At 36.9% G+C, this 9,529-nt stretch overlaps 1 long non-coding RNA gene across 1 annotated transcript; it reads left to right on the plus strand.

Annotated features, from left to right (window-relative positions):
* The first annotated feature begins 1,968 nt into the window (after positions 1–1,968).
* On the plus strand, positions 1,969–5,787 carry LOC306866154. The gene is made up of 3 exons (XR_013783927.1): positions 1,969–2,219; positions 2,517–2,582; positions 5,163–5,787. It is a non-coding gene; the product is annotated as an uncharacterized lncRNA (long non-coding RNA).
* Positions 5,788–9,529: the final 3,742 nt, after the last annotated feature.

Here is a 9,529-nt window from a genome sequence, read left to right on the forward strand (position 1 = left end):
TTGGCACAATTACAAAGGAGTCAAAACAACATTCATAAAATGTTTTGAGGATATTATTGCCTGAGATGACAAAATCTCATGATATGTGTTAACAAAAGCTCACAATATTTTGAGGATATTTGGGGAATGTTGAAAAAAACCAATAGAAATCATCATAGAATTTGTAATGGTTTTACTGGTTATAATGGTAATTCGACTGGTTTTAATGGAAACTGTAATGGTTCCTGTTGGTCTCTACTGGTAATTGGTCTCCTATTGGTGGCTTGTTAAAACCAATAAATCCTAATGGAACGTGTCCCAAAACACACTATACAGAAAACCATTTTTGTGATCAAATTCATCAAAGATGCATTAAAATGGCTTCTGCCTTGAGTGGTCAGCAGAAGTCAGCTGATTACAAAAGGAAGAACAAGTCTGGCATTTGGCTGCAGTTCTGAACTGTTGCAAATGTGTTTAAGGGAGACCGGGGAGTGTTGTAACATGGGGTTAGTTGAAACACTGTCAGTCTGACAAGTCAGAAAGGAGCTGTGGTGATGTCATCAATATCATACACTCCATTCACATTTTTAATGTTACAGAAGAAGTGGCATGTGAATGTGAGCAACATTATAGATATTTTTTCTTTCCATTTTTTTTCATTAAGATTATTTTTTGCCTAGTAATCATTATGTTGTAGATACAATTATTTGACTTACAAAACTTAAAGTAGCTGTTTAGTTTAATTTGATACTTTGCATTCATGCTAACTTAAAACCCAAATGATAAAACAGTTAACTATGTTATGACTGCTTGGGGTGGGGATAGTTGTAACAGTTCATTAAAAATGTTACAACCAACTCCTTATGATTCCAATGAGTCCATTTATCCAGTCACGTCCTCTGTTGAGGCAATGTCATGTGAGGTTTTTGTTGCACATCAAGGGATTTATATAAAATGTGTTTCCATCATAGTTTATGTGCTTATCTTCTTACTGGATAAAAACACTATCCGCCTCAAATGAGCATATACATTTGTTTGTTTGTTTTTTTGTGCACGTTTAGAATTTATGCACATCTTGACATTTCCATCCAGCATTTTTTTTTTCATATGACATTCCAAAATTCACATAAAGTAAGTAGATGGCAACACAGCTAGTGACTGCAGCACACACACACACACACACACACACACACACACACACACACACACACACACACACACACACACAGTTTGTTTCTGTGCTAAATTTAAAGTCCTAAAAGGAATACACTCAATACAGTATAATGTTTTTGTCACTTTAAATGATTCACTTTATTCAGAACTGATTATTCTTTGTTCTTCAATCAAGTTTTTACATAAACTGGAAGTGTGGGTCTTATTTCAGCAAATTACTTCACACTGTTACATCTATCCCCAGCCTGTGTTACAACTCACCCAGAGGGGTAGGTTGTAACAACGGAACGCTTTGTATTTGACATTAACGCACACAATCTGGGATTATGCAGTACACATGCAAGTAAGTTTTATTTGTAGTAGACAAATGGGCTACGATATATCAAAGTTTGAGAGATCTAGCACAAACAACCACTGAGTTACCGATGCTCAAACAAAAAGTGTTACTTTTACTGGATCAGAGGTAGCTGACAACACTTTAAAGGTGATAATTCTTCTTGGGAAGTTTCATATACATAAAAGAGGGACTAATAGACGTAATTTTTGCTTTAAGTTTTTTTGTAAAGAACTTAATATATTTTATGACTCACTGACTTCAGTTACTAGAAACAAGAAATGTATAAAAACATCTCTCAAATTAAAAAATGTTATTTGTAAAATGTAATGCTTTATCTTACATGATGTATATTTGTTATAGGTATTTTTTATTTTTTTTTGTGTGTGTGTTGTGAGTTATGTTTGAAGTTAGTATTTCTGTATAAGTGATTTTGAAAGAGAGAGAGAGAGAAAAAAAGGTGTTACTTTCATCCCCTACAGGAGACGAGAAGCGCTGATTGGGCCACGGTAGATTGCCGTTTAAAACCACCAATCACTGCGTACTTTTCTCGTGACGTAAGAACATTTGAAATCGACGAGCCGCCCGAACGGTTGTTGAAGAAATTGGAGTAAAATGTTCGTGGTCGGGATGGTGTTATCTGACGGAACTAAATGAGTACGGACTCGGAGTCTTTCACATTCAAACGCGGCGGAATCGGACACAGAGGTGCTGGAGGATGTTTTACTCGCTGGTGAGTTACAGTGTGTGGACCACACAACAAACCTGTATCAGCGGTCAGCGGAACTCTCCCTTCCACAATAATTACTGGACTGTACGTTTATTAATGTATTTTTCAGTTTACGTATTTCTTTTTTATCCTTTACGTATTTACACAAACAAAAATCAGTTTCAATCGAGAATGACATGATTTTTTTTATCTTTATACCTTTGTTTCACATGCACATTCAGTACTATGTGACAGTTGCATTAATTTGGGGTGTAATGCTGCTTTTGAATAACAACTAACGTTAGATTTGTTTTCATCCAGAACCCAAACTGCCTGCTTGAAGATGAACACTGATGAAGCAATAAAATATCTCCTTTTACAACAAAGGTACTGTAATCCGTTTCTACTTTCTTGGTGACATTAATATTGGTAACACTTTATTGTAGAGTTCAACTCTCACTTTTAACTAGTTGCTTATTAGCTTGCATATTACTAGTATATTATAAGCACATATTAATGCCTTATTCTGCATGACCTTATTCTACATCCCTATATCCTACCCAATACCTAAATTTAAATGCTACAAAAACTACCTTACCAACTATTAATAAGCAGTAAATTGGGAGTTAATTAAGGCAAAAATTGTAGTTAATAGAGAATATGTTCCCTATACTGTAGTGCAGTGGTTTTCAACCCTGTCCTGGAGGACCTCCAGCCCTGCATATTTTGTATGTCTCCCTTATCAGACACACCCGGTTTAGTTCTTGCAGTCTCTACTAACAAGATGATGAGTCGAATCAGGTGTGTTTGATGATGGAGACATACAAAATGTGCAGGGCTGGAGGTCCTCCAGGACAGGTTTGACAACTCCTGTTGTAGTTTTACTGTAATATTATGTTCTATGCATATGAATACTGTACATTTGCTACTTAAGTGTTCATTTGGTTGTCTTTTGAACTTAAAAGTTAATAATCGTTCAGTAATTCATAATGGGGTAATGGGAAATAAGCATTAATTCTAAGACTGTTTTTGATTTGTTAGTTTAGCAAATATTGAATGTACTGGTAATAGCAGTCTTAGGTAAGGCTTTAAAGTATATCATTGTATATTGCATATTGTTAACCTATTTAAACTTAATATTATTATTATTATGTTTTCTTTAGAGACTGAAATTTTCAACTCTTAACTCCTCCTATAGAGCTTTAAAAGGATAGCTCATCCAAAAATGAAAATTCGGTCATTAATTACTCACCCTAATGTCGTTCCAAACCCGTAAGACCTTCGTTCATCTTTGGAACACACGGAGGAGAAGAATTGTTGAATAAAATCGTTTTTTTTTTTTTTTTTTGGTGGGGGGGTACAAAAAGTATTCTCGTAGCTTCGTAAAATTATGATTGAATCACTGACCATTTTAACGACGTCCTTACTATGTTTCTGTGCCTTGACTGCAGTGGTAGTACCATTGCTGTCTATGGAGAGTCAGAGAGCTCTCGGATTTCACCGGTGGCCGTGGGTTAAAATGATTCTTTTGATTTTATTACATTCAACGCAAACAGCTGTTGTTGAGGCTTGAAATGTGTAACGGCACTCATAAAGAAATTCACAGAAACCGAAACATACAGAGGTAAAAATTGTACATGTTTAATATATTTAAGTAACATACCATGACAAGGGAGCTATTTTGCTCAATATTTTCACGAGTGCAAATATTGCCTTGATTTTAGTTCAACAAACAAGTACATTTTAAACACAATATTGACTGGTTTGTTCTGTTTCACCAATGAAAATAGTTCCAAAGAAAGATGACAGCAGAAGTATTTCACATTCTCCAAGAAACACTCCGCATTGTTTTAGTACAGCGCTTTGAACCAACCAATCGGTTAAATTAATAAGCAAATTAACATCATCTCTTGCGGTTTAGTGTATTTAAAAGTATGCTTTTTCCTCAGCATATCTTTTTTCTATAGGCCTATTCAAAATGTTATTGCAGTTGTAATTTTGCACTGTAAATTTTATTTGATTGGCAACAGCGCTATAGTGCATTTTGATTTTCTGATTTTTTTTTTTTTGTTAACTAATTATTAGACATTAAAGATGATGCATACATTTATTAATGTTAAAAAAATTGGCCTTTATTAAGGTAAATAACATCTTGGGGTAAATATAAAAAAATAAGATTTAAGCATGTAAAAGCTGATAGAGCACTGATGAAAATATAGCTTCTTATGTTTATACCACCAAAAATCTTGGTGATGCAGTGCTTTTGTGAGGATATTTTGTATGGGATATTGTCTGCTGATATGAAAAGTTCATTGTATGGTAATAATGGATAGCATTTTGACAGTGATAATATCCTCCTGATAACCAGGGGAAAAAGGTTTTGTGAAATTAGGCTTTTAGGGGACATTTTATGTGTTGTTCAAAAGACATGTATTGGCAAAAACCATTTTTGACGGAATCAATCAATCAATTTTTATGTTTCAGGATTTTTGTTAACCAAACTTTGTATAAAGATGATTCTCAACTGTTATGAAAGATAAAACATAATGAATTGATATACTCTTATTTTATGCATTGTGTGTGTAAAATAGCTATAAATAAATGAAAAAAGAAGTGGAGATAGTAGTAGTAATAATGGGAGTAGTAATTAGCAACATTTTCATTAGAATATCTAATATTTCATGGGAATATTGATATTTAATTTCTTTCCCTGTTTATTTGTTGTGTTTGCCTGTTTACATGCTGTAAGTTTTGTTCATTACAGTGAACAAAATGCTATGCTTGGGGTTCAGGAGGATATTTAGTTTTCTTTTAACATTAAATATCACACATGCATGTAATATAATGTGTATTTCCATCACAGGTTTAGTCTTAAATTTCACAAAAGGTGGTTGTTACGACCTGTGTTAGTTTGTTTTCTATTGCTTGTGTTCTTTTTCTTTTCTTGATTTCTCTAATCCAAAACAGGTTCTCCAATCATGGGATGTAAGCAGCCATTGGTTGCCTAGTCGGGGCGGGGTCTTTAAAAGGACGCTGCTGACACTCATCGAAGAGCTCATTCTTGGTTCGGTCGCACGTGGGTTGAGAGCTCCGGAATCCCTCCTCCGGCCGATGATCAAATTGTGTTTTAGAGATTTTGTTTTTCGTTTTAGTAAATGTGCATCTTGTGTAAACTTCTGACCCGTTTTCCTATGTCTAAACCATTTTAACAATGTGGAGCGTAGGGGTGTCCTGCCTTGTTTATTTTGAAATTGTTTGATCTCTGTTTTTGGGCAGGGAGTTAGGTAAGATAAATGTATTTTCTTTTGGTATTTAATTAGGTTATTAATTTTCCCCTCTTTTCTTTTTATATTCGTTTTGTTTGTTATTTTGGCCTTTTTGGACACCCTGAAGATTTACTCTTTATTTCACTTGTTATTCTTTAATAAATTAATTACTTTTTGCTTCAATTTTGTGCATTTGTTTTTTTTGGTTTTCGACCGGAGGGATGCGTGCTGGGATTCCATTTCCACAACCCAACCAATTATTTATTACGCCTCTTCAGTGTTTTATATCTTCCCTAGAGGCGGGGCGTAATAGTGGTATTAAAAAGGTCTGTAGTAGACACCCTGATATAATTCTCAATTCTTTTTTTTCTTCCTTTCCTCAGAATTGTAATGTATAAACACACAGTTGCAAGAAAATGTCAGAATTATGAGCTGACATTTTTCCTGTCAGAATTTGACAATTGCAACTTTTTATCTCACAATTCTGAGAAAAGTTTGATTAAAACTTATAATCATTGCTGTTAGTGTTCATCGTCTGTTTGATTACGTCTTTAATTGATTTTTACGGTACATCTCTGCCACATGTACAGGTGCATCTCAATAAATTAGAATGTGGTGGAAAAGTACATTTATTTCAGTAATTCAACTAAAATTGTGAAACTCGTGTATTAAATAAATTCAATGCACACAAACTGAAGTACAAACCCGATTCCAAAAACGTTGGGACACTGTACAAATTGTGAATAAAAAGGAATGCAATAATTTACTCATAAACTTAATCTCATGAACTTATATTTTATTCACAATAGAATATAGATAACACATCAAATGTTGAAAGTGAGACATTTTGAAATGTCATGCCAAATATTGGCTCATTTTGGATTTCATGAGAGCTACACATTCCAAAAAAGTTGGGACAGGTAGCAATAAGAGGCCGGAAAAGTTAAATGTATATATAAGGAACAGCTTATTTGCAACTTACTAGGCCAATTGGCAACATGATTGGGTATAAAAAGAGCCTCTCAGAGTGGCAGTGTCTCTCAGAAGTCAAGATGGGAAGAGGATCACCAATTCCCCCAATGCTGCGGCGAAAAATAGTGGAGCAATATCAGAAAGGATTTTCTCAGAGAAAAATTGCAAAGAGTTTGAAGTTATCATCATCTACATCTTTCACCCATAGAAAACATTTGGCGCATCATAAAGAGGAAGATGCGACAAAGATTACCTAAGACAGTTGAGCAACTAGAAGCCTGTATTAGACAAGAATGGGACAACATTCCTATTCCTAAACTTGAGCAACTTGTCTCCTCAGTCCCCAGACGTTTGCAGACTGTTATAAAAAGAAGAGGGGATGCCACTAGTGGTAAACATGGCCTTGTCCCAACTTTTTTGAGATGTTGATGCCATGAAATAATAATAATAATAATTTAAAATCAACTTGTTTTTCCCTTAAAATTATACATTTTCTCAGTTTAATTAATAATCATTGCATTCGGTTTTTATTCACAATTTGTACAGTGTCCCAACTTTTTTGGAATCGGGTTTGTAGTTTAAGTCTTTGGTTCTTTTAATTGTGATGATTTAGGCTCACATTTAACAAAAACCCACCAATTCACAATTAATCTCAACAAATTAGAATACTTCATAAGGCCAATAAAAAAAACTTTTTTAGTGAATTGTTGGCCTTCTGGAAAGTATGTTCTTTTACTGTATATGCACTCAATACTTGGTAGGGGCTCCTTTTGCTTTAATTACTGCCTCAATTCGGCGTGGCAAGTTTCTTTGACAGTGGCCTTCAGCTCATCTGCATTGTTGGGTCTGGTGTCTCTCATCTTCCTCTTGACAATACCCCATAGATTCTCTATGGGGTTCAGGTCAGGCAAGTTTGCTGGCCAATCAAGCACAGTAACACCATGGTCATTGAACCAGCTTTTGGTACCTTTGGCAGTGTGGGCAGGTGCCAAGTCCTGCTGGAAAATGAAATCAGCTTCTCCATAAAGCTTCTCAGCAGAAGAAAGCATGAAGTGCTCTAAAATCTCCTGGTAGATGGCTGCGTTGACTGTGGACTTCAGAAAACACAGTGGACCAACACCAGCAGATGACATGGCAGCCCAAATCATCACTGACTGTGGAAACTTCACACTGGACTTCAAGCAACATGGATTCTGTGCCTCTCCATTCTTCCTCCAGACTCTGGGACCTTGATTTACAAATGAAATGCAAAATTTACTTTCATCTGAAAAGAGGACTTTGGACCACTGGGCAACAGTCCAGTTCTTTTTCTCCACAGCCCAGATAAGACGCTTCTGACATTGTCTCTGGTTCAGAAGTGGCTTGGTAAACCCTTTCCTGAAGACGTCTGAGCGTGGAGACTCTTGATGCACCGACTCCAGCTTCAGTCCACTCCTTGTGAAGCTCTCACAAGTGTTTGAATCAGCTTTGCTTGACAGTATTCTCAAGCTTGCGGTCATCCCTGTTGCTTGTGCACCTTTTCCTACCCAATTTCTTCCTTCCAGTCAACTTTGCATTTAATATGCTTTGATACAGCACTCCTTGAACAGCCACACCTTTCAGTAATGACCCTCTGTGACTTACACTCTTTGTGGAGGGCGTCAATGTTCGTCTTCAAAGTCAGCAATCTTCCCCATTATTGTGGTTTCAAAGAACAAGAGATACTCGGAATTTACAGGTCCTTTTCAAAAAATTAGCATATTGTGATAAAGTTCATTATTTTCTGTAATGTACTGATAAACATTAGACTTTCATATATTTTAGATTCATTACAACACAACTGAAGTAGTTCAAGCCTTTTATTGTTTTAATATTGATGATTTTGACATACAGCTCATGAAAACCCAAAATTCCTATCTCAAACAATTAGCATATCATGAAAAGGTTCTCTAAACGAGCTATTAACCTAATCATCTGAATCAACTAATTAACTCTAAACACCTGCAAAAGATTCCTGAGGCTTTTAAAAACTCCCAGCCTGGTTCATTACTCAAAACCGCAATCATGGGTAAGACTGCCGACCTGACTGCTGTCCAGAAGGCCATCATTGACACCCTCAAGCAAGAGGGTAAGACACAGAAAGAAATTTCTGAACGAATAGGCTGTTCCCAGAGTGCTGTATCAAGGCACCTCAGTGGGAAGTCTGTGGGAAGGAAAAAGTGTGGCAGAAAACGCAGCACAACGAGAAGAGGTGACCGGACCCTGAGGAAGATTGTGGAGAAGGACCGATTCCAGACCTTGGGGGACCTGCGGAAGCAGTGGACTGAGTCTGGAGTAGAAACATCCAGAGCCACCGTGTACAGGCGTGTGCAGGAAATGGGCTACAGGTGCCGCATTCCCCAGGTCAAGCCACTTTTGAACCAGAAACAGCGGCAGAAGCGCCTGACCTGGGCTACAGAGAAGCAGCACTGGACTGTTGCTCAGTGGTCCAAAGTACTTTTTTCGGATGAAAGCAAATTTTGCATGTCATTCGGAAATCAAGGTGCCAGAGTCTGGAGGAAGACTGGGGAGAGGGAAATGCCAAAATGCCTGAAGTCCAGTGTCAAGTACCCACAGTCAGTGATGCTGGTGTTGGTCCACTGTGTTTTATCAAGGGCAGGGTCAATGCAGCTAGCTATCAGGAGATTTTGGAGCACTTCATGCTTCCATCTGCTGAAAAGCTTTATGGAGATGAAGATTTCATTTTTCAGCACGACCTGGCACCTGCTCACAGTGCCAAAACCACTGGTAAATGGTTTACTGACCATGGTATTACTGTGCTCAATTGGCCTGCCAACTCTCCTGACCTGAACCCCATAGAGAATCTGTGGGATATTGTGAAGAGAAAGTTGAGAGACGCAAGACCCAACACTCTGGATGAGCTTAAGGCCGCTCTCGAAGCATCCTGGCCTCCATAACACCTCAGCAGTGCCACAGGCTGATTGCCTCCATGCCACGCCGCATTGAAGCAGTCATTTCTGCAAAAGGATTCCCGACCAAGTATTGAGTGCATAACTGAACATAATTATTTGAAGGTTGACCTTTTTTTTGTATTAAAAACACTTTTCTTTTATTGGT

The sequence above is a fragment of the Barbus barbus genome (assembly GCF_936440315.1).
Source record: "Barbus barbus genome assembly, chromosome: 47".
NCBI lineage: Eukaryota > Metazoa > Chordata > Actinopteri > Cypriniformes > Cyprinidae > Barbus > Barbus barbus.